Genomic DNA, 27,911 nt, shown 5'->3' on the forward strand with positions numbered 1-27,911 from the left:
AAACTAATTAGGAATATAACAAGGAGATTGTTAATTCCTGCCAGAATTAAAATTACAGACCTTATCATGTTTGAAATATGAATACTAGAAAAGAACAACTCTCAGCTCACACTTTGAATACTGCAACCTGGAAGAGAAAGAATGATGAATTAAAATATCATGAAGGGAATTGGAGACTTGGGCAAACATGAAGTTTAGTGGTAAAGAGAACATGTGGATATTCTGAAATGGAAGCAAGAATGAGAGGTCGTAATGCCCTGTGTGTGACTCTTAGAGAGTCAGAGTAGGTGACGGAGCATAGAACCAGAACTGGAGCTAAGGCAAATGCTGACTCAAGGCAGAGTATTGAGAAGAAATGAAAATGTATGTGGACACAGGGAGGGGAACATCACACACAGGGGCCTGTCAGGGGGTGGAGGGCAAGGGAAGGGAGAGCATTGGCACAAATACCTAATGCATGTGGGGCTTAAAACCTAGATGATGGGTTCATAGGTGCAGCAAGCCACCATGGCACATGTATACCTATGTAACAAACTTACACATTGAGCACATGTACCCCAGAACTTAAAGTAAAATTTTAAAAAATGAAATGTATGTAGAGGCAAATGGGTAGAGGAACTTCAACACTGAAAAGAAAATGAACTGTTTTCTACAGACCATAAGAAAAGTATGTTCTTAATTCCGTCTTCATGTTCTCCCAGAGTTAAACTGAATAGGCTTTAAGGTTTTTTTCTTTTTTTTTTAACTGTAAGGAAATGTTGCAATTATATGCTAAATGAGATCTATGGTCAACTTTATGTACTTTATTTCTAAGGTGGCAGAAACTTCAGCTGATTTGATTTAATCCTTAGCCCAGGGACGTGAATCACAAGAGAATTTCTATTTTTCAGATGAGCAGGGTAAATTCTAAGATGAGATTTAATAGATACTTATTTAGCCACAGAAAGATAATTGAAAGCCTCTTTCAAAGTTGGGCTGGACATTGAGAAACCCTGCAGTGGTGCTGGGCTCAGGCCTCTACTGGGCAGCCCCTTCTCTCTTCTCTGTCCTCATATGCCTCGGAAAAATCTATCTCTATTTTTTAAGATCATTTGTAGTTTTCTGTCCTCCCAAGTCCCCCATCAAGAGCTGGACGATGTTATAATTTTCTGTTACTAAAATTTTTATTTCTTTAAAGTGGTCATAAATGCTGGCTTGATGACAATCCAGAAATACTTCATATACTAAACACAAAAACTCACTATGAAAATTGCTTGGTTTATTTTTGTTTATGTTATTGAGTTCTTGCAAATGACACAGCTGAATGTTTATCCTACCATAGGGAAATGCATTTTGTTATTTGTATTTGTAGATTTTAGGTTTTTTTCTTTCCTAGTTTTGCTTTCAAAGATAGGGGCAATAAGGAGGTGACTTAAACACACACCCAGACCCTTCCCTAGCACCTCCTATACCTCACGAATTTCAAATTTAGGAAAAAGTTATTTAACAAAATTTTTTCAAAATTTTACTTATTTTTCTTCAAGATTTAAATAGCTCAAAGTCAGTAATATTGAAACACAAATTGAGATAGACTAGACCCTCACCATTTTTTTCTATAGTGACCCAAGACATTTTCCTAGGATGACTCTAGGAGGCCCATGAGCCTTCACCCCACCCTCAGGAACTAGGTCTCCTTGGACGTGGATGTCAGAGCAGGACAGGGATATCAGAATGAACAGAGACAAAGAGGCCCAGTGAGGAGCAAAACAATGAGACCACAAGAGAGGGGCAGCTCTTGTTAATACCACTAGCTTATATAAGACTCCTGAAATTATAGCGGCAGCACACAATGTAACCAGATTTCCAGGGAGACTGCTGTTAAATGGCAATTAAATCTACATGAATGAGTAAAGCAAATAATGGAGAAATAGGGAACAAGACATATGCATGTACGATCCCTTATTTTGCAATCAGATATAATAAATTAGAGCTTCGGGAGTTTGACTAATAATTAGAATTACACACTTCTTGGCCCCTGTTGGAAGGTGTATCTGCTCCAGATCTCAAGTGAACCATTGTTGAGGCCTCACCTTGTCTTCTCCTTGATGGGAAGGGGGAATAAGTGAGCACCTACATTATCGTTTTATCCTTCTCTCTGTCGGGTGAGCAGGTTGTGTTTTTCTAAAAGACAGCCATTAGTCTCTAGCCCTCCAAACCTCACAAACACTGAATATTATAAAGAGGTGGCTGCTAGGCTTCCAAAAGTTGACAAAACCCATAGAGAAAAAAAAGTCCCAGGTGTATGTTTCTTCCTAGGGAGCAACATGCAATCAACTCATGGCAATCTCTTTTGAACATTTCCTTAGTGACGAAATGTTTTAGATCATGAAAACAAGCATTCTTAGAAAGAAAAAAAAGTCTTACTGACCATAGATCCCAAAGAAAAACATCAGCAACAGGTGGCCCCACGCATCCCTCAGGCAGTTTCTGTCCCTGTGGTTGCTGAGTTTGCAGTCACATGCCATTTTGGTAACGTCAGTCCAGAGAGGCCATAGATTGAAAAGCAACATGTAGATTACAAAGCGTATGGGTTTTGGATGGAACTGAGTTCAAATCCTGGCTCCTCCTCTCTCTGGTGACTGTGGGGTTTATCTCTCTCCACTGCCAATCTCTGTAAATAGGGATAAGAGTGCCTACATCACGAAGTTGTAAGGATTGAACAAAACCATGCCTGCAGTAAGCGTTCAGTCAGTATCTTCCCCTTGTATTTAGTAAACAGTGCTTGTCTCCGGGAGGATCCCAAGTTCCCAGAGATGACATTCATACAAATACTCCAGTCAGCACTAGCTGATGGACTAAGGGAAGGCATCAGGAACCTTTGCACAAAATAGAAACTGAGGCACAAATTGTGGAATTAGTACCCAGACATTGAATCCTTTCCAATCAAGGGACTGTGTCAACTCCCTCAAATGAAGCTCTGTGCCCTAAGTTTGATACTGGGAATGAACATGAAATGATACATGGTTTCTTTGTTTGTTTCTCAAAATTTTTTCTAATGCTATATCATATTTAAAATAAAAGCTAGGGAATCTCACGTTTAAAGTAGTTATATTATACAAAATGCTAGAGCAGCACCACATTTTTCTCCTATACAGCAATCTGGTAACTTACGCCAGGTTACCTGTGTAACAAACAGCGCCCTGTGTGTTCAGTACAGCGTGTTCAGTGGAGCCACGAAGTTCTGCATGGTTAGAGATGGAGGCAGCTGTGTTGACAGGGATCCAGACCTCCACTTCCAGATCACTAGAGATCACCCCCACTTGAGATCACCAGATAGGGCTAGCCATGGTAGCTAATTGCCCTCTTGGTGAAGTATTTAACCACTTGTGGCCTATGTTTCCTCATCTACAAATAGGATAGACTATGATCTTTAAGGACGCACAAAGCCCAGATATCATCTAGCCAGACAATAAAAGAGAAACAAACTCAATTTTACCCTTTCCTCTCAGTGTGAACTGATAAATTAAACTAGAAAAAGGTAATGCTTTCAAAATTCCAAAGCATTCACTTCACAAGTTAAACAATTTTTTATCACTTTTTTTCTGATTTACAAAAGAGTTGAAAATACACTGCTACTATGTGTGTCAGGCACCGGACCAGGGGCTTTACCTACAGCCCCTCAGTTCATCTGAGCACCTGGAGAGACAGAGGCAGGAACCAATACAAGATGGGGGCTGTAGGTGCCACACACTGAGCTGGATGAGTTTCATGAATCACCTCACAAGGAATGTATCAACATCCAGTGTACACCCCAAGATGTCAAGGATGAAGCACAGTCACAGTTCGAAGTCAGGTTTGACAGTTTCCAAAGCCTATAGTCTTTCCTTAACTGCCTGCGTGGAGTCAGGAGAGTTGGCCCATAGTGAGAGCTTTGCAGAAACAACATAACATTGAGCAGAAACTTCCTGTCTGCAGGCCTCGACATTCTCACAATGAAATCCCTTAGGCTAAGCCTCAAAGTTCTCCAAGGACCTTACAGCTCTAAAACTCAATGATTATCTGGTCAATGCAACAACCACAGAAAGAAAATGTACTAAGTATCTGTGAAGCAGGGTTCATCTCTATGTCTAATTGGATTTCATTGCTATCTGAATTCTTACCTCCCAGTTCATCCCCTTGTCCACACCCCCACCCCGCCATAACAGATGATCTCCAGGGATTTGGGTATTGCAGAACAATTCAAATTAGTGGAATACATATTGCACAGTAATATACTTCACCATAAAAAAGGCGAGCAACCCGCTTATGGAAGCTTCCAAATCAAATGACTTATTCCTCTTCTCACAGCTAATCAACAAGGGCTCAAGGGACAGTTATTTGTTGATCCTTGAGTGTAGGGTGTGTAGGGTGATGTCCTCTCTGACCCTTTCAATTCAGACATCTACCAAAAGGCCTGAGAAGCTATTGTACTTCTGGGACTTTTCTTTGTTTTTTAAAAACAAAAAAAGTGCAGGAAGATATTCAGCGGAATAAAAGAGAAACATCGACGTTTCCATTGGTAATCTGGTCCGTGTGTTCCCTGCTACTGAGCATTTTCAGAAGGCCTGACTGTCTGGGTTAATTGTTTAATGCTTTTAGTTAGAATTAAACTTTGCACCTGCTCTGACAGTGATAAATTAAATGTGCTCCTTTTCCAATACTGTTGCCCTCTTTAAGTAGAGACCAAGAAGTGTATCTCCCTTCTTCCCCTGCGTTTGAGGAATCTCTGCTACACTGGAGAGTAAACCAGCATAATTTGTCACCAGAGCTAGCGCCAATTAAATTGATTGCGTCGGACTGAACTCTGGGACCCCTAATGCAAGCACTAAGGGAAAAATGGGCTCTTTTCTGCCCATTCCCCCATGTGGCACTTAGGCATAGCTCAACAGTGGAAGGCTTTCAAGGTTCAAAAGGGTTTTATTTTCAAAAGAAATGGGCATTGATCAGCTGCATTTAAAGGCAAAGATAATTCCAGAGCTTGAAGGCTGGATTTGTGTTTAAGGTCTAAATCTCTTTCTTTAACCTTGGGGGGCCAGTATAACATAAAAGCAACAAAGAGATTAAGATTACAAAGGGTTTGCAAGTGTAAATGATGCGGTGGTATTCTCCAAACATAACACAGTCCCCATTCACAAGCCCAGGCACAGGCCAGCATTTGATCTGTTGGTTTTACACCTGTAAAAACAACTTGTGTTTATTTGTCACTCAGCAAACCGTTTGGGGCAAGAGGAGAGAAAAAGGAAGGTGGAGGCGGAGCGAACTTGCTCAAACCACAGAGTTCAAACACCTTCCCCAAACCAACTGAAAAGTAAACATGGTAAAGGTCAGCATGGCAGGGACAATCAGAAAATCCCTGCTCTTTGTCAGCGTAGCACACACCGCACAGGAACACGAGAAGTGGGACACTGTTCCAGCCCTCGGTTTTCTCCTCATTATCCCAGCCCCTGATGCTTGGGTCTGTTGTGTCACATCCTTCCAAGGGAGGCTGTAAACAAGCTGTAAGCTAATTTCAGCCCCTTCTTGTTCCTTTATTTATAGGCTACCAACTATGTGTTCCTCCCTCATGCCTTTTAGTTCGGTTTCCCACAATCAGGCTTGTAGAATAGCACCATCTGAATAATCTCACGTATCAATCAAGTCTACCAAGTTAGAGACTCAGACTTCAAATTAGTTGATTCTATCACCACACATGGTGAAACCAATGCAAGTGTGCCAGTTCTCTCAAGTTTCAGATTTCATTCTTCATCTATTCTTTCATAAACTGTATCTCCCTCAGCAACATAGATCTTCAAACACTCACTCTATCCCCAGTTCTTCTTTTCACAAACTGAAGCCTTCTCAGGGACCTCAAGACTTCATTGCTAAACCAGGTGGCAGCAATGGAATCTTCCTGCTTTAGAGAACGGAGAAAGGAACTGAGCCCATGGAGGTTCCCAAAGCCAGATTACACATCTGAGGACCCTGAGAAGGTTAGCAGTTTGGCATGAATACAGGTGGTTAAGAATTCAAGGCTCCTTTAAACTCATAGTCTTTAAAAGCCAACAAATAAGAGTTCATCATGTATTTAGGAGAGAAGCTATGCACCAATCAGAAGGAAATAGAAAGGGGTGACTCAGGTGGCAGTTCCCTACCTCCCTAGCTTCTTGAGCAGTTCGGCTCTGGTCCCAAACTTGCATACTCTACCCAGAAAACAAAAGATCCAAAAGGTAGTGACATCTAGTAATTATTGAGTATAATTTTTGCAAGTCTGATTCTCTTTCCATGAATTTGGTCATATTTCTTCTAACCCTATTATTGCATAATCTCCTCTAATATTTCTCAGTTTTTAAAAAGTCCTGTCTTGTTATATTCCCAAGGATATTTTGCTATGTCAGCGATGTATTAGAGTCTTCTATTAGTTTTCCATGCTGTGTAATAAATTATGATAAACATAGTGGTTGAAAACAATACCCATTTATTATCTCACAGTTTCTGTACAACAGAAATCTGAGAACAGTTTAGCTGAGTCCTCTGCTCCAGGTCTCATCAGACTGAAATCAAGGCTTCAGCAGGGCTGCAATCTTATCCAAGTCTTGACGTCCCCTTTTAAGCTCACTGGTTACTGGCAGGATTCATTTACTTCAGTTTCTGGTTTCTTACTGGCTGTTGGATTGGTCTCACTCTCAGCTACCAGACCCACCCTCCTATCCTTGCTCTGTGGCCTTTTCATAGGCACTTCACAGTGCTGATTGCTTCCTGAAAACAACAAGAGAATCTCTCTGACTTCTTTTAAGATTCTGCCTGTTTAGGTCAAAGCCACCCAGGATAATATCCCTTTTGATTAGTTCAAATTCAACTGATTAGGGACCTTAATTACATCTGCAAAACATCTTCGCCTTTGCCATATAGCATAAGCTAATCACAAAAGTGATGCCTTTTATAGGATCCCAATGTTTTTATAACCCCAATTCTCATTTGTTTGTGAATTCACAGAAGAATCACTGTGAAAGAGGAGGAGGAGGAGGAGGAGAAGAAGAAGGAAGGAAGGGAGGGAGGGAGGGAGAGAGGGAAGGGAAAGAAAGAGAGAGAGAAGAGAAAGTTTTCTCTGTTCTAGTTTACTGTGTCCTTATTGAGTTATTAGGGAAAATATGTGACATGTCTGTTAATGATGAAAAAGAAACACATCCCTCTGATATAAAGGAATGTTGGTCCTTATTACTGCTACCAGATTATCCTTCCCAAAATGCCACTTTCAACCAGTCAGTCTCCTATTCAGTGACTGCCAATGGCATCCCGTATTACACCACATCAAGCCAAATTGCCACATCAATTTTATTTGTCTTAGCCTGGCACCTAAAGCCTTCTATAGACTGATCCTACTACTTAACAAACCAGATTTCCCAAAACTGCTGAACACAATTCCTATAAGCTTTTGCCGTTCTACAGGTAAAAATGGTGATTTCTTCTGCCATAGTTAGCCTACCTACATGCTTTACTTACCTTCTTACCTACAAACACCATTCCACTGAATTCTCTTACTGCATTCCTCCATCTACAGTAGACTAGGAGCTGAAGGCAGATTCATTCTCATGTGCTCCACGAAAACTTTGCAAACCAACTTGAACCTCCAAGCTTTCTCCTTCAAGTTACTGATTTTGCAGTCCAAATTGAATTTAGCCCTCATTGTGTATCTTTTCTAGGTTTTTGCTCCACATATCTTGTTTCCTAAGATTGTTCTTTGTGTACTCCAGAACAAGGTTTTGTTTTTCCAACTATCTGAGTATTTTATTTTTATTTATTTTTTATTTGTACAAAGTTATGGGTTACATGTGCAATTTTGCTACATATGTAGATCATATACATCTTTTAATAGTAAGATTTGAAATCAATTTAGTAGGTTGAACCAGAATTTGTTAATTGAAGTAGTTGGATAGGAAAGGGGATGGAAAGTCAGTATTGTATAGATAGCAAGGGTGTCTGGTTTGGTGAAAATTTTTGCTTTAATGTGTATTTGTGTGTACGCATAAACTAAAACATAAATGTGTGGTGTTAGTGTGTGGTATTGTATAATGACAAAAAAATGTATTGATATTTTGTATTATTGAAAGACAGTTTTTAAAGAATTTGAAGGCCTTGGGAAAAAAAAGCATAATATTCATAGCCAAAGTTCATGCAAAAATCAGGCAGGGTCAGAAAGACACCAAAGGTCTCTGTAGGAAATCAGACACCCAGCAGCCCTAAACCAAATAAAGTACCTTTGCCATCATGAAAACAGATCTTGTGTCCATACAATCTACTGATACAGGGAATGATAATAAGTAATATTGACATCATTTTAGCATTTGCAAAGGGCTTTCACATTCTTTATGTCACCAGCAATTCCATAAGGCAAGCCCAGCAGACATTTCTTATGATTCCCATTTGTGAAAATAAGAAGCTTATGGCTGGGCATGGTAGCTCACTTCTATAATCCCAGCACTTTGGGAGGCCAAGGTGTGAGAATCACTTGAGCCCAGGAGATTGAAGCCAACCTGGGCAATATAGTGAGACCTTATTTCTACCAAAAAAAAAAAAAAATTAAAAATTAGCCCGGTGGCATGCACCTGTAGTCCTAGCTACTCAGAAGGCTGAGGTGAAAGGATTACCTGAGCCTAGGAGTTTGAGGCTGCAATGAGCTGTAATTGCACCACTGCCTCCAGCCTGGGAGACAGAGTGAGACCCTGTTTCAAAAAATAAAATAAAAAGAGTTTGAGAGGCTAGGTGGCTTGTCCAAGGCCATATATAGTAGGTAGGTCAGTGTTAGGAAATGAACTCAAATCTTCTGACATGAAACCCAAGTTCTTTCCTCTATGCGCCTGGAAAATTATAGACTGATCCATCCAAATCCTCCCCATTTTTAAGGCTCCAAGGCAAATCCTACCTCCTCCAGAAAGGCCGCTCTGACAGTCTCCATGACCTAAGCCACGACTTCCAGCACTGTCTCACCTGGTTCTTGGGTTGTTCCAGATAAGTAATGCTTCTTCTCTAGCTCCATTCCAAGTCCCTAAAAGGTGGGGGCCGTTACATATTCCTCTTGCTAAATTCTTTTATTGCTTAACTGCTTCAGCCTGCCAAAGTCAGGTAGGCATTTCAGAGAAGTGAATCAACAGTGTGGGACCAGGAATGTGTCAAAGCAATTGGCAAAGCTGAAGTTCAGCCCCATGAAGCCCCAGCCTTTTATTTCAAACCATCAAGCATTTATAGGATGCCTACACCGGGAAGGCACAGTGAAAAGTGATATGGAGCTTACAACTTAATGGTGCAGGCAGACAGGCAGGCAATGAACTACAGCGCATGGCAGAAGGGAATGAGGGCTAACTCAGGTATGAGGTACAGGCTGTCAAGATAGGAAAGGGTGATGAAGGAAGGGTAAGAGAGGGCTTCACTGTGAAAGTAGCATCTGAGTTGAGCCATGAAAGTCAGTGAGGATGTCACCAGCAAAAGCCTTCGACACATGTCATTAGCTCCATTTGCAGGACTCCTTTTCAGATTCCCTGGGGCAGCAGGATCAGGAGCAACAGAGTTTAAAGCAGGAGGTCACAGGCAGTCCAGAAGGACCTGCCCCACTTGGCTTTAAGATCTCTGCCAGTATCTAGGCTGGAAAGAGGGCTGAGCAGCCAGAGGTCAGAGGTTTATCCCAGAGGCCCGCTGCCTAGGTCATTCTGGTGGTCAGCTCCAAGTTGCAATGAAAGAGGCCTAACCCCTGGCTCCCAGGAGCATGTAAAACTAATTGTAATCAGGTTGCTATTTTGCAGAGTGTAGATTGTATTAACTAGCAGCCCTAATCTGTGAATGTCTGGAATAGGAATGAGTGGATTAGCCTTTCAAACCCTCTTGGATCAGGTCAAAGTCACGCTGGGACCAGTGCTCAGAGCCAGGCCGGATCTCCCCCGAGGAAGTCTTGTATTTTTACATTGTTTGGTCAATGGTAGGGAGGTCTCTTTTCCCTAGATTTACTGTTTCTCTGGTTGCAAGACAGTTGCACATTTCTCCTGGGGTTCAGGAAACCCCAGAGAGCCAGGGAGAAGAAGCTATCAATTGAATTTTGGTCCATATGGACCCCCTGCAGGGGTAAAACCCATGACACCAGGAACCTCAGACTTCCCCCAAGTCCTCTGATCAGGTTTAGAAGGTGAAGCATGTTTGATTAAAGATTATTCCACACAAAGTTGCCAAGAACCGACTGGGGGGATTTCCACACCTCGCTTTCAACCCAGCAGAGGAGTGCTGCTAACAGGATGCAGTCCTACCTTTCCTTTACATCCCAGAAGCCTGTGCCGAGGGTCTCTTCAGTCACTACCACCAACTCTCTTTAGCCGTTTTATGACCAAAGGCTTAAGATTTCTGACGTGCTTATTAATGTGAATTATAACTCCTTCCCACACCTATCTCCCTCCCCCTCCCCACAGAGGATAGATGAATTACACTCATATGAGAGATGAGAAGACTGAGAGGAGACAGAGATCAAATGTTCTGGCTCATTCTAGATTCACCTTCTCCAATCAGAGCTCCCATTTCCCAGAGCCAGCATGCAAGCCACGTGAAGACTGGAGTATGTGCTGCTGGAAAGCACACATTCCCAAGAGACTCATTGGGAGGGCCGTGTATAAATCTTACCAATACAGACTCCTTTCTTAAAAATAACATCTTTTGTTTCTCACTGATATAAAAGTAATCAATCTCCATTGAAAAAAAATGGAAAATATAGAAAAGAAGAAAATAAAGATCATTCCACGATTCAATACCCAGAGACAACAATTGTTAACATTTGGTATCCTTCAAATATTTTTGGTATGCATGAATTTCTTTTTTCCAAACTAAAGTTACACTTCAATATACTTGAGCATTCTGTTGCTTTACATATAACAGTCTCTTGTATGTCTCTGTGTTGATAACTATTACTCTACTACGGCATTTTAAATAACTGCACAATCATGTGCTGCGGGGATGTGCTGTAATTTATCTTACCAATCCCCATTTTTGGACATTTGAGTTGCTTCCAAATATTCTCAAATATAGATAAGGCTGTGATGGAAATCCCAGCTATATTAAGGAAGGATGAGACGATATGGTAAAAGTCCCAGGGGGCTGGAGTGCCGTGGCCAGATCTCAACTCACTGCAACCTCCACCTCTCGGGTTCAAATGATCCTCCTGCCTCAGCCTCCAGAGTAGCTGGGACTACAGGCACATGCCACCCACCGTGCCCAGCTAATTTTTGTGTTTTTAGTAAAGATAGGATCTCACCATGTTGGCTAGGCTGGTCTTGAACTCCTGACCAAGGATGATCAGCCCACCTCAGCCTTGCAAAGTGCTGGGATTACAGGCATGAGCCACCCTGCCTAGCTGATTAGTCTATTTTTTTTTATGGAAAGGGTACTCAAGTGAGGCTTGGTATCTCCTTCCCTGGATCCTTTTATAAACAGGATCTATGGCCAGCACGTTTTGATGGTACAGATGGCCTCAGAAAGGGGAACAACTAAACTAAGAGCTGGGAATGCCAGTTCTATCGCCAACTCATCATTCACTGTGCGACCTCAAACAAGTCACTTTACCTCTCTGAAGACACTTTCCTCATCCATAAAATGAAGGGATTGGGTTAGATGACTTTAGTATTCTTTCCAGCCCTAACACCATGGTTCTACAATATTTTTAGAAAGACGATACTCAAAGCCAAATTAATGAATGTTACAGGACTATCTATTATCAAAGGTCTTTTGTGTGATCTTTTGTGTGAGTCAGAAGAGCAGTTCTCAGCCTGTGTTGGAATGCAACTGTGTGTCCCTATCAAAAACAACACCCATCACAGGAAAATTGTTCCTCATCATCATTTATGATTTGAAAAAAATCTATTGTGTTTAATAATTGAGATTTGTGATTTCCCTCGTGGTAAGGTCCCTGTCACTTCCACTCTGGCACGTTCTTGAGAGTGCAAGAGAACTGAGCGGATGTGGAATTCATGTGCCCAGAAAGGCACAGAACTTTGCATCTATATGATTGGGTGGCCTCCTTAGGACTGAGTCCCTGTGGTTTCCAAAGAGCCGTAAAAGGACATTACTGCTCCTGCTCACCCTCTTCACCCTCATTCCCAGGGGAAAGCAGACCAATTGCATCCATCTGAGAGATGAGGAGCCTGAAATAAACATGTTCCTTCTCTAAACAATAATAAAAGTGACTCTCATGCTTCAGGCACCGGGCGTAAGTCTGCAGCACTTGCCTAACATCAGCCCTTTGCTGCCTGACCTGGGCATGCCCGCGGCAGTACGTTGCACAACGCTGGGGAAACTGGTGGTCACATCCTCTGGGCAACAGGATCATCACTACCCTGTGAGAAGGGGCCTTCTCAGGGGGGCTGGGGAGTGACTGGACCCCAAAAGAAGCAGGGTGTGGACCAGCAGAGAGGATAAGGGAAAGGAAATTCCCTGCAGGGTGATCCAAAACTTCTGGGATCTGTGTTCCCCCAACATGGGCTCTCAGCCAGTGCCATGAAGCCCTCATCGGGCAGCCTGGGTTTCAGGGGCTGTCCCTGGCTCTGCCTCCCTTTTTCTCAGGCAACTAGCGACCAAGTGGCCACTTGGCTCACATCCAAATTTGTCTCTGCTCACGGCACCCACATTCACTGTGTCATGCAGGGGAGGGAGTCATCTCCATGAAGCCCTTGGTGGGCTCTGTGTGTGAGGGCTCCCACCCTATCTCTGAAATATGCAAGGGACACTAAGGCCAACATGGGGCTCGTCTCCCTCCTGTGTCAGTAAACTGTTCCTGAAGGCTACAGCCTCTGCTGAATAACCCCCTCCAAGCCGGGAGTATAGAGTGCATTTTAACCCTAGCTGAGAATGCAATACAGAACAAACGAACAGAGTTGGCAGTAACAACCAAGAGCAAGAAAAGGCCTCCAGTGTGGAAGGACACAGACTGACTCAGACACTCAAAATTATCGCCAGGGCCATGTTCCCAGAGGCAGCTCCACTTAGGAGGGAGAAAAATTCAGTCAATCCCCAAGTAGTCATAAATAGATGGATATATATCCAGATGTGTGTGTGTGTGAGTGTGTGTGTGTGTACGTGTGTGTGTGTGGAGAGAGAGTGTGTGTCTGTGTCTGTATCTAGAGAGAGAGAAAAAGAGACAGAGAGAGATTGAGAGTGAATGAGTGAGTGAGAGTAGTGGGCAGGGGAATAGAGCAATTTTCCTGTCCAGGGACTGCCCCACTCATTCAAATCCTGGCTCTGGTTGACTAGTCTAAAGAGAACTGAGATTCTGTAAGGCTACATTCCTCCTCCTCTTCCTCTTGTTCCTCTTCCTCCTCCCCTCTCCTCCTCATTCTCTTCTTCCTACTCCTCCTCCTCCCCCCTCGTTTTCTTCCCTCCCCCTCCTCCCCCCTCCTCCTCATTCTCCTCTTCTTCCCCCTCCTCCTCCTTCCTCCTCATTCTCCTCTTCTTCTCCCTCCTTCTCCTTCCTCCTCTCCCACCTCTCCCTCCTCCTCCAGAAGCTCCTCCTCCAAGAAGTTTCCTGATCCTTTCTAAAGGACCTGGATACTCGAGAAAGAATAACTCATGGTTGGCCAGTCAAAGATTAGGAAGACTTTGAGGCAACGATCAGAGGAAGTTAGATCAGTCCCAGCTTTCCACCCCACTGGCCTAGGTTCTGGGGAGACAAGGTGTGGAGGGGAGCACGGAAGAATGGGCCCTTGTTGAAGTTCTAGCAGGAACTCACTGCGGGACTTGGGGACCACCAAGCTTCAGTCAACTCAGTCCTCTTGCCTTTCAGTCTGGGGATTTTAATACATGCCCAGCCTCTCTTGCCAGGTTCTCATGAGGCTGCATGGGAACAGCTCCAGTTCAGCTAGCACAGAAGCTCCTTCCATGGGATGCTCCTGGAGTACAGACATGGGGACAGTAGGTCCCCACCTGACAATCTACTAGAGCTAACCCTTGTGTGAGCCAACAAGTTACAATGTAGGGCAACAAGCTTTTGCATCTGCAAAAGCACAAAAGGATAGGAATGCACAGGAAAAAGAAAAAGACAAAATGTCTATGTACAAGGAACACAGACGTATTGAGGTACAGGCTTCATCCTGGAGAGGCCAAACAAGGCTCTCTGGGAGAGCAAGACCTGGACTGGCTGCAGGTGGAACATGGAAGGGCATTCCAGCTAGAAGGAAGTGTGTCTGCAAAAGTGCAGACATGGTGTCTGTGGAGAATCCAAATCCATTTTCCCAACAGTACCTCCCAGTCTACAGTGCTTCATGGGCTCAAAGGGTTCTCACATATTTTCCATTTTAGTCTTCAAAATTCTGTGAAGTAAGTGATTCCCCATTTCACAGGAATTGAACTTGTCAAAATGTAAACATTCATTGAGCACCAACTACACATAAGGCAGAAGTGCGCAGTGGTCAGGAGCTTATTCACCAATCACACTGCCCGGCTCCTCATTCACTAGCTACGTGACAGAGGCAAGGCATTTACCCACCAGGGCCTCACTTTTGGCACATGCAAAATGAGAACTGTAATTGTCTTACCTCATTGGGTTGTTCTGAGAATTAATTGAGATAACCAAAAGATAATTCAGAGATGAAATGAAAGCATACAGTGTTCAGCCTGGTGTCCAGCACATACTAAACAATTGCTCAATCAACATGGGTGAGATCATTAGCACACAATAGTTGCATATAAGACCTGCTAGCTGCTGTGTGATCTTGGGCAATTTTGTGTGATCTAATGACCTTGGTCTTTCTGAACTTGGCAGTTTTCCTGTCTGTAGAACAACCTGGTTGGATTAGGTCATCCCTAAATTTCCCATCAGCTCTAACATTCAGTGATTCTAAACAGATCAAAGCCTGTTATAAAGCATCTCAAATGTAATATTCAACAACATTTTTCCAAACGCTCTCGACCTACCCAGCACTGTCTTGGAAACAGAGAAATTCCTGTGAAGAGGTGGACAGAGATGCCAATGGATATTACGTTGCAATGGAATGTGTATCTATGAAGGTCAGAGATTGAGTTATGCAGTAGGGCAGAGCTTGCCCCAAGTTTCCCTGGTTCTCTAAGCGGGGTCCATGAAACAGCAAAATCAGCGTCACATGGGAGCTTGTTAGAGATGCAGACCACCAGACCCACTTCAGGCCTGTGGAATCAGAAAGTCTGAAAGTGGGGCCCAGAAATCTGAGTTTTAACAAACCATCTAGGCAACCAGGACACAAGCTAAAGTTTAAGAACCGCTGCTCTAGGACAACAGAGGAAGTCTCTGTGGCTCGGAGTCAGCCCTTGCTATCACTCAGCTTTCCTCATCTCAAATCATGAAAATCTAAGCAGAAGCAGCATGGGGAACGTCCCCCAGCCTCCCAACCATGCCCCGTTTCCTTGCCTTTGGTCTCAAGAGTGACCAGTAATAAACAAGCAGTGGGAGGCTGAGGCCAAGTCGAACCCAAGGAGAGTGCCCTTTCTGCATTCCCACCCTCCATCCGTCACCAGGTGGTTCCCAAGGCCAGACAAAGCTGCATCCGGAAAACATTAAAGCAGCTCCACAGAAAGGGTCTGAAAGCCACATGAATTGCTGAGGAGACCAGAGGAAATGTGAGGCCGCCTTGGGGGGGTCCTGGCAAGAAGGGAGTGTTTGTGAGGAGCTAACAGGAGGCCCCATGTCACCAGCTTCAGGTGTTTTGTGTCTCCCAAATTCACACCTCAATAGCAGCCAGTCTCAGGCACCCAGCCCTGTGCCTCCACCCTGGCTTCTGGAGATTTTGGTCTAAGAAGGCTGCCCTGCCACCCTCCTTCACTCCTTCCTCAGTGGTCTCCTGGCGGGTAACTAGAAGGAACAAAGCAAAAGTGTGTGTTTGGGTTTTGTTTTTTAAGATTGGGTGGGGTATTTTTTTTTCTAACTTAAGAGAATCTTTTCTACATCTGGATAGATTGCCAACAGGCTGCAAGCCCTATGAGGAACATAGAACAATCACAAGAACCCTAGGCCCACACAATATCCTACGCAGGCCGGGCACACTGTGGCAGAATGAATGTGCTCTAGAGGTCTTCAAAGTGAAATCTTCTTCCTTCATCCCAAATCTCAAATTCTCCTGCTAATTCATTGCTCATTCCTTCTATTTCATAGCCTTCAAGGAAAGCCAGTGAGCCCATTTCAGGTCCTTTTCTGGGCACAAGGCAGCTCCCTGGGTGATGGTTCCCCACAGTGAGCTCAGGTACTTTCATAGTGAGGCCAGGATCACCTCCCTGTCTTCCCAGCACAGCCTCACTTTCAGAAACTTCTAAACATGGTGCCATAGGAACCCAGGGACGCACCACTCTTATCTACTTCCACCTTTCATTCCCTTCATCTATAATTCAGAAGAAAAGAGAGCAAGTAGGCGAGATAGCCAAAGAGTGAATATTGAGATGACAACGTATTTGCAAACAAAATAGAAAGAACACTTGGGGACTCAGGACTGCGAGAGGGTACCAGGTGAGGATAGAACCTCAACGTGGTTTCCTATGCTCTGGCCAAATGGCATGGCATCACGTTTTCTTTTTGAAAAGTTGATGAGTCTGGTTTTGGATTTATAGACAAAATGGTTGTTAATACACAACAGTCAATGCAAGATTTTCCACCACCCGTTGGTGGGAAATTGTATCTTCAACATTTTGTATTTCCTCTATCCCCTGGACAGCGGTTGGATGAGCTGATCTCAACCTCCAGAGAGTAAAAATAGGCAAGGACTTTAGACCGATGACTAAATGATCAGCTTAGGCCATTGATAATCATTACTCCAGCCAAACAGACTGTTAAAGCCACTTTTCCATCACCTCTCATCTGATCTCATTTTAATTCCCTTTGAATGTTTAAAGACTTTCAAGCTAAAAATATGACCAACCAGCCATCTTCCATCACAAAGACAAAGTCTTCCCCAGACAATTAAGGAATGAAATTGTTGTTTACTAACTTTATGGTCTAAATGTGAGCTATCTAGGTTGGTACAAAAGTAATTGCAGGTTTTGTCATTGAAAGTAATGGCAAAAATCACAATTACATTTGCATCAACCTAGTATTTCTGATAGAATTTATAAACTTGGAAGGGTAGGTGGCTGGAGGTTCAAAAATTATCTCAGCCTCATTGGCATAATTCTATTACCTTGATGTTTTACTTTTTCAAAAGAAAATTTGTTCCTGAGTTTTCTCTTCCTCCTTTTCATCCTCCTTTTTCTCTTCTTCCCTTCCTTTTACCGTTCCTCCCTTTATTTACATTCTCCTTTTCATATCTCCTTTCTCAAACTAAAGCCATATATGACTTTGGCTGGGAAGAGTGATTACAGACAGATTCAAGTGGTTAAACTTTTATGCATCCCTTTCTCTTAAAAATAAAAATAAAAATAAAAAAGGCCAGGTGTGGTAGCTCTCACCTGTAATCCCAGAACTTTAGGAGGTTGAGGCATGTGGATCACAAGGTCAGGAGTTCGAGACGAGCCTGACCAACATGGTGAAACCCTATCTCTATTTAAAATACCAAACAAAAAAAAAAATCTGTATTCCCAGCACTTCAGGAGGCCAAGGTGGGCAGATCACCTGAGGTCGGGAGTTCGAGACCAGTCTGACCAATATTGAGAAACCCTGTCTCTAAATTAAAAAAAAAAAAAGTTAGCCAGGCATGGTGGCACACCCCTGTAATCCCAGCTACTCAGGAGGCTGAGGCAGAAGAATCGCTTGAACCCAGGAGGCAGAGGTTGCAGTGAGCTGAGATCATGCCACTGCACTCCAGCCTGGGTGACAGCGAGACTTTATCTCAAAAAAAAAAGAAAGACATCTCTAAGAGAGAAGAATTAATAAAGTCCTATATTGTTGATGATGGTGATGCAGCAGCACAAACAAATTATAGTGTTCAGAAAGTTTGAGAGACTGAAGAGAAATGTACAACATGTAACACCAAATTTGCCTGTCAAGGGTTTTTTTTTATTATTATTACTGCTTGTTTCATTTTATTATGTTCTTAAAGCTGATGTTTGCAGTGATTCGCTTCACTATAGGAAATTCCAGATTCAAGAATACTGATTTACAACTTCAATCATCACCTGACAAATACAGCCCTTGCTAAGTGAGAGCTGATCCATAACAGGTATTTCAAATTTCATAAGTCACAACATATCAACCCTAAAGTGAAGAGTTTCATTCACAGGAAACAATTTTCTGAAATCAGCAAATATTTTCTATAAAGAAAGAAAAAGTAAAGAATAAAGGGTGAACAAAAATCCTCCCCTCAAGATAACTTTATACCTGAATATAGGAATCCATATGCTGAAATATGGTCAACTCTGTGGCTTTTATTATTTTTATTATACCTCTGTCCCACACCCCAGGTTTAACTCTTGTCTTCCTCTGCCCAAGTAGCTTTCCAGAAATTGACATAGATGGGCTAGTAGCCTTCATGGAACACCCAGAGTTAACCTATAAGTCCCACAGCTTCTGCCAAGAGCTGTTGGCTGCTTACTGTCACAAAACATTGTGTCTGAGCCACTCTGACATCCTTCTTCAAGTTTTCATGGAACATGAGACCATTTCAGCATTGAATCATTGCCTCTGATCTATTGTGTATGTAACCAAAAAAAAAAAAAATTGCTGCTGCTGCTGCCAAAACTATTAATCCCTAGTCTGACACAGAAGTACAAAGATTAGAAATGCCACCCTTTTAGTAAAAATTCTTTCTTTCCTATAACTCTTTGTACTATTCATTTTTTGAAAACACATAATGTTTTTACTTCTCCCAAAAAATTTAATTGTGTCTGGAAAATGTATGCAGTTACTAATGAAACCAAAATGTCTAGATAATTTCTAGATTAATAAGAAAAATATGACTGAAAATTTGAGCAATAAAAAATTTGTTTCAAAGATACTTCTCAAGTTATTCGTTTTTAGTATATTTAATGTATTTTTATTGAAAATATCTTTTTGTTCATTTTTAAAAGAAAAAGTTATTCTGTAAAAGTGAAGCCTTTTAGCATTACTAGAATGGCTCACTAATTTCTTTACAAAAACTCAAATAACAAACTTGGGAAATTTTCAGGCTAGGGCTAGGGCTTCTGATTTGTTTAGAGGTGGAAATATTTCTTCAATGCAAACTTATCGAAAGACTAATATACAAAGTTTAAAAACCATTGAGGCTTCTGTGCCCTCAAATTACTTTGCGGGGGAAATAATCCGTGGTGCTCTATATCATATGTTATAGAGCAGCACCTAATGGTAGAATTCGGTATTGCAGGATAGCTCTCTTAGGCATTGGAAATATGGCTGGCAAAAGAAGCCTAAGAAGTTAGGACATTCATTCTCCAAAGTAAAATGCATTCCTTCATATAGAGCAGGTAGAGATAAAGGAGGCAATGATAGAAAAGTGTTGCCAAGAATCTGGTAGTTCTAAAGTAATTGCAAAAGCATATTCAATATTTCTTGAGGAACCCACAGACCTGGCTGCCAAATTAGCATTGCTTTCATATAATATTTTCAACTTATTACTTGTTAAATTTTATGAATATCCAAGTAACTTTTTATAGAATCAGTTGGAAAAATTAGATTTGATATAAAGCCAATTTTATTAAACAACAATTTTGTAAAGTAAAAGATAATGATATCATCAATTACTCATGAAAATAGAGGGATAAGACAAGGACAATGGAAAATTACACATAATCTATTTTATTTCTATTTGGCTTTGAAATGAAAAGCACAATTTCACTGCACAAAGAAACTGTCAAGCCCATAAAACTTAGTGATAAAAATCAGTAAGATCATTTAGACTCAAAAAATCATTTGACTGCCTTTATTATTTTAAAGGGCTTTGTCAACCCTTACTAACACACATAGTCTACACAAACTAAACATTTTAAATAAAGAGGACTGTTTAATGAGTGGCGCTTTTGTTACTCACCTACTGCTTGATTCTGTTAAAACAGAATTTAAGTAGCCAAATTGCCAGTCAAAATGTTGAGAGCCATTTTTGGATATAAAGAGAGATAGGGATCATATCTGAGAACACTCCCACTCTGACTCCATGCCCAGCCTCTCTTCTGAATTAGTTTAAATGTTGTCAGAAGTAAAAAGCATAAGTTTAAATGCTGAGCAGAAGCAAAGAGAGGAGAACTCTAACCTCCATGAATAAGCACCAGTAGATTATAAAGAGCTAAACACAGTGGCCTCATGGAGTCAACAAAACACACACTGAAACTAAATCTTTTCACCTTCAAAACAGAGCCTTGTTTCTCCTAAATTATGATGTTAAATTTCAAGTACTCCAAACCTGGTTTAGAGTGCTATTTCATAAATGTTCAAATGAAAAAAAAATGCATCTAGATAAGGGATGGTAAATAGAGTACATATTACTTACATGTTATTAGATTACAATTACAACTGGAGCTTAAAACAACATACATTTACCATCTCACAGTTTCTGTGAATCAGAACAAGCATGGCTTAGCTTAGCTGGATCCCCTATAAGGCTGCCATCAATGGACTGTCAGGGCTGGGGTCTCATCTGAAGCTCAACTGGAGAAGGATTCACTTCCAAGTTCACACAGTTGCTAAAAGCACTAAGTTCCTTGGCTGAACACTATGGAACTGAGGCCGCATCTATTTGTCATCCAGATAGATTCCTTGGCAAATGACCCTCTCCACAGGCAAGTCCCAACACGGCAGCTTACTTCTTCAAAGTCAGCAACAGAGAATGGTGAAAGACAGCTATCACAATCTTATGTAATGAAATCATGTACACGCAATTACACACCTTTGCTGTATTCTGTTAGTGGAAGCAAGTTCCAGATCACTCCCACTCTCAAAGGGAGAGGTTTACTCAAAGGTGTGAAAAGTAAGAGGTGAGAATTATGAGGGAAGCCATGGAATAGGTCCACCACAGGTTATTAGAAAGCTAGTGGCAGTTAATTGGCAAAAGCTACCTGCAGTATGAAGTCAACAAAGATTCTGAACCTCATCTCAGCTCATTCATTCAACATCTGGTTTTTTTGAACATACACTATTTTCTCAATAAATGAGAAGGATATAGTGGAGAATAACACAGATACAGACCTAACCCTCATGGAGTTTACATTCTAGTAAGTGGAGACAAAAAGTGAATCGTAACATCAGAGAGTTCATGAGAAGTTACAAAGAAACATCATACCTTACGGTTGAAGAGATTTTGAAATCCACTCACTCCATGCCCTCATTACAGAGGCCGTGGTGATGAGTGGAATGGCCAACAAAGACTGCAGCAATTTCACCAGCTTCACTGCTACCAGTTAGGAGCTTTGTGAACTTAGGTGAATTCATTTGCCACTCTGAGCCTTCATTTTTACAACTGTAAAATGGGGAGAAGGTTGGAATAAGTAGTATCAACAATTCTTTCTAGTTTTAATCTTTTATGGGTAAATTTTACATAAAACAGGAACCAATCTGTTAAATGTCTTTGGTTTAAAATTTTTAAGTAAATATTTGTAAATTCTTACTATATTCCTATTATATTCAAAACATTAAATGGTAATCCTCAACAACTTACATATAAAGCAAGTGTTTTCCTTACAACTCCTCTCAGGTGAGTCTAATTTAGCATCTTCAGCTAATACCAAGCAAGTTATTGATTTATCAGGGTAAATTCGTTGTTATTTATAGCATTCTCCTCTTACGGGTGATCATTTTGAGGTCTCCTAATTTTGCCAATCTCTTGCTCTTTTGCAAACCCAAACTGATGACTCAGTGATAAAAGTCTGCCACGGGGAAGAAGGACTAGGGGTCTCATGGGGTATTTACCATTTTCATTGTGGATGCTTCAACTTTCAGACCCTAACCAGTCTAATTGAGACAGAAGAATGACCAACACCAAATCCATGCAGAAAACTTAGCTGAGAAATAGACTCTTGTAAATACGCATCTACACTACCTGAACTAGGGTAGACAGAACTCATCTCGCATTACCACCATCACAAAAGTAAACCACATAAAGGTGTAAAATAGTCTCACTCCTATCAATGTGATCAGGATCCTAATGTTAACCTTGTCCTCAACTGTAGTCATTTAGCAAAGGTTTTGCTTTAACTCTTCTGTCTATGTACTGCCACAATTTGATCCCCTATGTGAGCTTATACTAACCATACTGACATAAGCCTGATGATCCACTAATTTTGCAGACAAGAGTTGATAAGGAATCATTTCAAAGAAGCATGTCTGTTTACCTTCCCTTAGAAAATATTGACAAATAGCAATAGCGTTCAAATCAGAAAACATTTGGTCCCCTGGCTGTTTAAAAAATATCAGATAGGAACCTTCTCAAGTGCTTAGCCCAATTGGAGTGTGATGCATTTTTTTAAACTTTTTAATTTTTTTCATTCTTCAGTACTTTTTTAATGGAAAAAAATTTATTCATGCTTAGAATATTAGTCTGGTTGGTTAATTGAGTCTAAAAATAAACACTTGCATTTGCCTGCATGTTCTGAAAAACAGGTCTTTTATCCATTCTTTAGATGAGATTATTCTTCTTGCCCTTTTCTTTGTTTTCATTTAAACACTTGTTAGTTTTTCAGCCTTGTATCTTGGCAGGGATGAAAAATTTTAAAACATGTTATGTCAGGCCTGTACTAAAATCTAAATAAGTTTTAGGTAATCTAGTAACATAAAACTCAGTAGTCCATTAGTTGTGAAATAAGCATAAAACATATACTAAAAATGCCACATTTTCATATACAAAAATCTTCTTAATATACTGTAGCTACAGAGATTTTTTCATAATCATTCATTTATTTAATAAACTTTAATTGAGTTTCCTCTGTACTATATCCCAGGCTTAGTGTTGGAGATAAGACTGTCTCTATTCCTGCCTTCAAGAAGTTCACAATCTAGTATGATGGCTTCCAACACACACACATTTTCAAGTGTACATTTCCCATTACCCAATACATGTGTCTCCAAAATTCATGTTAAAACTCATTTTGATAAATTTAATCAGTTTGCATATGCCATTTAAGTAATCCTATGATATGGTTGATCCTTTTGTAATATAAACAATTCTTCTAATTTGGCATTTCAATTTTTATATTTTGGGTTTTATTAAAGCTATATATAATTTATTCAGTTAGTTATATAGCTATAGTATCTTGGAAACTACACTTAACTTGGAAGGAAAAAACTTTGGTTTAAGTCCAAGTTAAGACCTTAGGCAATTCGCTGTCAGCCTCAGTTTTCTCATCTGTAAAATAAGGATAATATCTCACAGGCTTGATGGGAAGAGATGTAAAATGGTATGTGTCGTAACCAGTCTCTAATAGGGACCCCAATGATCCCTGCCTCCTGTTATCCGTGCCTTTGTAAAGTTTCCCTTCACACTGAATCACCACCAGTCTATATGACCCATAGGATGTGATGGTTTGTGACTTCCAAGAAGAATCACGGGAGGCACTGCAGTACCACCATGTTCTATTACATCACTCAATCTAGGTGAAGCAAGGCACAATGTCATCAAGACACTCAAGCAGTCCTGTGAAGGGGCTCGTGTGGAAAGAAACTGAGGACCCCATCAACAGTCATGTGAGTGTACCATCTTGGAAGTGGATCCTCTGGCCTCCACCAAGCCTCAGGTGACCGCAGCCCTTGCTAACATCTGACTCTAACCTCACAGAAGACCCAGAACCAGAGTACACAGAAATTTTAAGAGTTAATAAGTCACTGGGTTTTGAAGTAATTTGTTATGCTGCCATAGATAAAGAGTACAAAATGTGTTTTTTTTAAATTTATTGATTGATTTATTGATTGATTGATTGAGGCAGGATCTCGCTCTGTCACCCAAGCTGGAGTGCAGTGGCACCAACTCGGCTCATTGCAACCCCTGCCTCCTGGACTCAAGCCATTCTCCTGCCTCAGCCTACAGAATGTGAAAGTTCTGTGTAAATATCAAGTAGAAAAGTAAGTTGAAAAGAGTATCCTCTTTCAATCATTCATTAAACAATTATCCACAAACAGACCTCTTCATGCCCAGTTCAGTGCTGAGCCTACAGTCACAGTGAGAGCAAAACACAGATCCTGCCCTTACAGAGCTTACAATGTGGCCAGGAAAAGAGGCAACTAAACAAATAATTAAAATAAAGTGTGAAAATTGCTATGTCAAGGGAATGCAGCGTACACTTGGATCGTATATCAAGGGCAACTAACCTATTTGAAGAGGTCAAGGAAGGCACCCTGGAGAAAAGAAATGTTAAAGCTAAGAGGTAGCTGAGATAACCAGAGGTTAAGACAGACAAAAAGTTGCCTTTCTTCCTTAGTCAGAAAATTTGTAGTAAGTGAGTTTGGCATTGAAAAACTCAGAATTGCCACACCAACTTCCATTCATTCTTTCAGCCAAAATTTATTGAGTGCCTTCTATGTGCCAGAAACTGTTCTCGTCTCTAGAGAGTCATTAGTGAACAAGGCAGACTAAAATTACTGCCCTCACCATTGATGTTGAAGGAAGCGAGAAACTATCCTTAGAGAGGCAGTAGGGTAATAATCATTAGGAATATAGGTTTTGCACTCAGACCACTTGTTCAACTCCACACTCTGCATCTGACTGGCTTTGTGATCTTGAGCAACATGTTTCACCACTCTGTGCCTCGGTTTCCTCAAATGTAATAATAGCACATACTTCCTGGTTGATGCAAGAAACTAAATAAGTTAATGCACATGGAATCCTTGAACAATGTACAGCACATAGTAAGAACTCAATATATTTTAGCCACTTTTGGCTTCCTTGTGATCACGCTTATGGAGCTCAGGGCTTCACCATCTTAACTTACTTTCTCCAGTTCCCAGTTGAAGAAAAGGCACAAGGTTAAATTTAAAATACACAAGATCCTCATAAAGTAGGTCATTTCTGTTTCAGCATAAGGTTGACATCCTGAGTAATTTATTGCCTGAATAATTCTGAAACACAGAAATGCAAATGTACAAGAGTTCTAACCATGTTGCAGATGGAACAATGCTTCTTATCCAAGAACTCGTTTCATCTGTTAAACAACCTCTAAAACAGGATCTTTCTATACAATACTGAAACAACCTGTTGAGAAATAAGAAATTTAGTACAGTGTAGTCCCAAAGAAACTGCCTTTATATTTAAACACAACCTTTAAGAATAGTTTTCCAAGGTCAGGCACAGTGGCTGTAATCCTAGCACTTTGGGAGGCCAAGGAGGGTGGATCAGCTGGGGTCAGGAGTTCAAGACCAGCCCGATCAATATGGTATAACCCCGTCCCTACTAAAAATACAAAAATTAGCTGGGCATAGTGGTGTGCACCTGTAGTCCCAGTGACTCTGGAGACTGAGACAGGAGAATTGCTTGAACCTGGGAGGCAAAGGTTGCAGTGAGCCAAGATTGCGCCACTGCACTCCAACCTGAGCAACAGAGTGAGACTCTGTCTCAAAAAAAAGAAAAGAAAAGAAAAAAGAATATTTTTGCATTTGATCAAATAGTTTCAATGAATAAATAGAGACAAAAATAATAAAGTTGGCTTTGAGAACAATGAACTCTAATTTCTTTCTTGTTTCCTTTACCCTGTTTGTTTCTCTCCAGCCGGTTTTGAATGGGAAAAGATGGCCAGGAAGGGAGGGTTCCTTAAAAATGTTTCACCACCGTGTATCTTACTAACAAAGATTTCATGCGTCTCAGGCCCCAGAGAGTAGCCGTAGCTATAGTGCTCCAGTAAAAAGCAGACAATCATGAAATCGTAGACACTAAAGATGGAAAAGACCTTCGAGGTCATCCTGTCCACTCTCTTGTCAACTCAGTCCTGTTCCCCACAGCATATTCTCAGGGGTTTTCAGCAGCCAACTTGTAAATGATTCCAGCACCACTGGCCCTGCCACTGTCCCCCTGGAGATACCACTCCACTACCTAATAGACCTTTCTGTTAGGTAATTTTCTTCCTTGATATTCAGCCCAATTTTACCTTCTCTTAGTTTCATCCCATTATAAATCGACATACCCCATTGGACCAAGCTAAGCATCCCTTCTCCTCTTTTAGTAAAGACATCTTGTCAGATTAATTATGGTATCAGCAGCTTCAGGGAGCCACGTTCACAAGGTCCAGTACTGTAGCATTTAGGGAGACAGATCCTGGCACGAATGCCTCATCTAGAAATTTACAGAAACAATGCCACTGACTGCAAGATCTTTTCTTCTTTGTCCTTCATTATCTATTTCCACAGCTTGCTCAGGGTTCATGTGTTAAGGGCAGCAGTGTTTGATACTTTCACTTTTCCCTAAAATCCTTTCCTTTCTCTGGTTTCCGTTTTCTGGCTCCAGGATGATCAGAAGCGGGGCTCAAGAATGACCCCACTTTAGATGGCAGTTTACCAACCACAGTCTTTTACATCCCAATAATGGATCCCAATATTCACTCCAGCCTTTAGCTCTAACAGCCCTATTCTAACTCTGTAATTGCCTTGGATTTATAAAACTGAAGAGGACTCAGTTTCAACTTGGCTTTATTCATATTTGCAACTTAAGATGCCTGGTTTGTGTGTTGCTTTGGGGGAAGGCAGTTAACCCTATGTGTGTGCATACATGTGCATGTGTGCATCTTTGTAAAATCACATTGTGGTATATGAATTTTGTCATTGTTCCTTAGGCACAAAGAGTAGTGACTATCAAATATATTTTTACCATATTCTAAAAAAAAGCATCTTATATGACAACTCAATACATTATATTTATGTGTATATACATATGGATATATAAAATGTATACATATATAGAGAACTAAAATAAAATTTCAAGAAACAATATTTATCCTCACCATGTGTGATGCACTCTATTTCCTATTCTCATCCTTTTCAGTTATTTTTAAATGCTGGCTCAACCCATTAAGGTGATTTTACAACCCACTAATGAGTCAAGACCAGGAGTTCGGAACGCCTGTGGAGAGATCCCACCTTCACCTGTGACCCTAGAAGCAGTTGGTGTTCGGCGCAGCCTCTGCCTTTCCTCCCATCCTCCCCACTCCGGTGGCCAGACTCCCACGAAGCTTCATTCCACTTGGAAACCCGCAGACTTAGCCCCCCTACCACAAGCAGTTTCTGGTTCCCTGACCTCAGCTCCCAGAGCAGAGGAGGACAGAGGCAGAGATCACGCAGAAGCGTGCCCAGCCGAGTCGCCAAGCCAACTTTCTCCCAACAGGCTCAACGCCCACCAAACACCCTGTGGATCAGGAGTGGCACTAGCAGATGCAAGTGCAGAGGCCGAAAGTCTTTCTGAGATTGATTTTATAATCAAGCTCTGAGGTGTAAGCCTCATGGAGTGGCCAGATTTCCCTGTTTTGTCAAGCCTATCAATAGCAATATCAAGAGACATGCAAAGACACATCTCAAAAAGTGTTTTCAATGACATAATATTGATGGAATAATTACTGAGGTTCTTGGGGCCCCTTTTAAAATATTTTACTTATTCTCAGGACTTTTCTGTTCCCTTGGTGTTTATTTATATTAACTACATTATATGTGAGAACTCAGGGAGGTTATTTAAAAGTTTTAAATATGCTTTTTTTTTAGCTTTTATAGTTAATTTAATATTCAGCTCCTCTTAAACAAGTTAAATAATAAGGCTTCTAGGCCAGGCGCGGTGGCTCACACCTATAATCCAGCACTTTGGAAGGCCGAGGGGTGGATCACGAGGTCAAGAGATTGAGACCATCCTGGTCAACATGGTGAAACCCCATCTCTACTAAAAATACAAAAATTAGCTGGGCATAGTGGTGCATGCCTGTAGTCCCAGCTACTCGGGAGGCTGAGGCAGAAGAACTGATTGAACCCAGCAGGCGGAGGCTGCGGTGAGCTGAGATCACACCATTGCACTCCAGCCTGGGTAACAAGAGCGAAACTCTGTCTCAAAATA

The sequence above is a fragment of the Aotus nancymaae genome, unplaced genomic scaffold, assembly GCF_030222135.1.
Source record: "Aotus nancymaae isolate 86718 unplaced genomic scaffold, 86718_ANA_hifiasm-v0.15.2.pri h1tg000057l, whole genome shotgun sequence".
Taxonomy (NCBI): Eukaryota; Metazoa; Chordata; class Mammalia; order Primates; family Aotidae; genus Aotus; species Aotus nancymaae.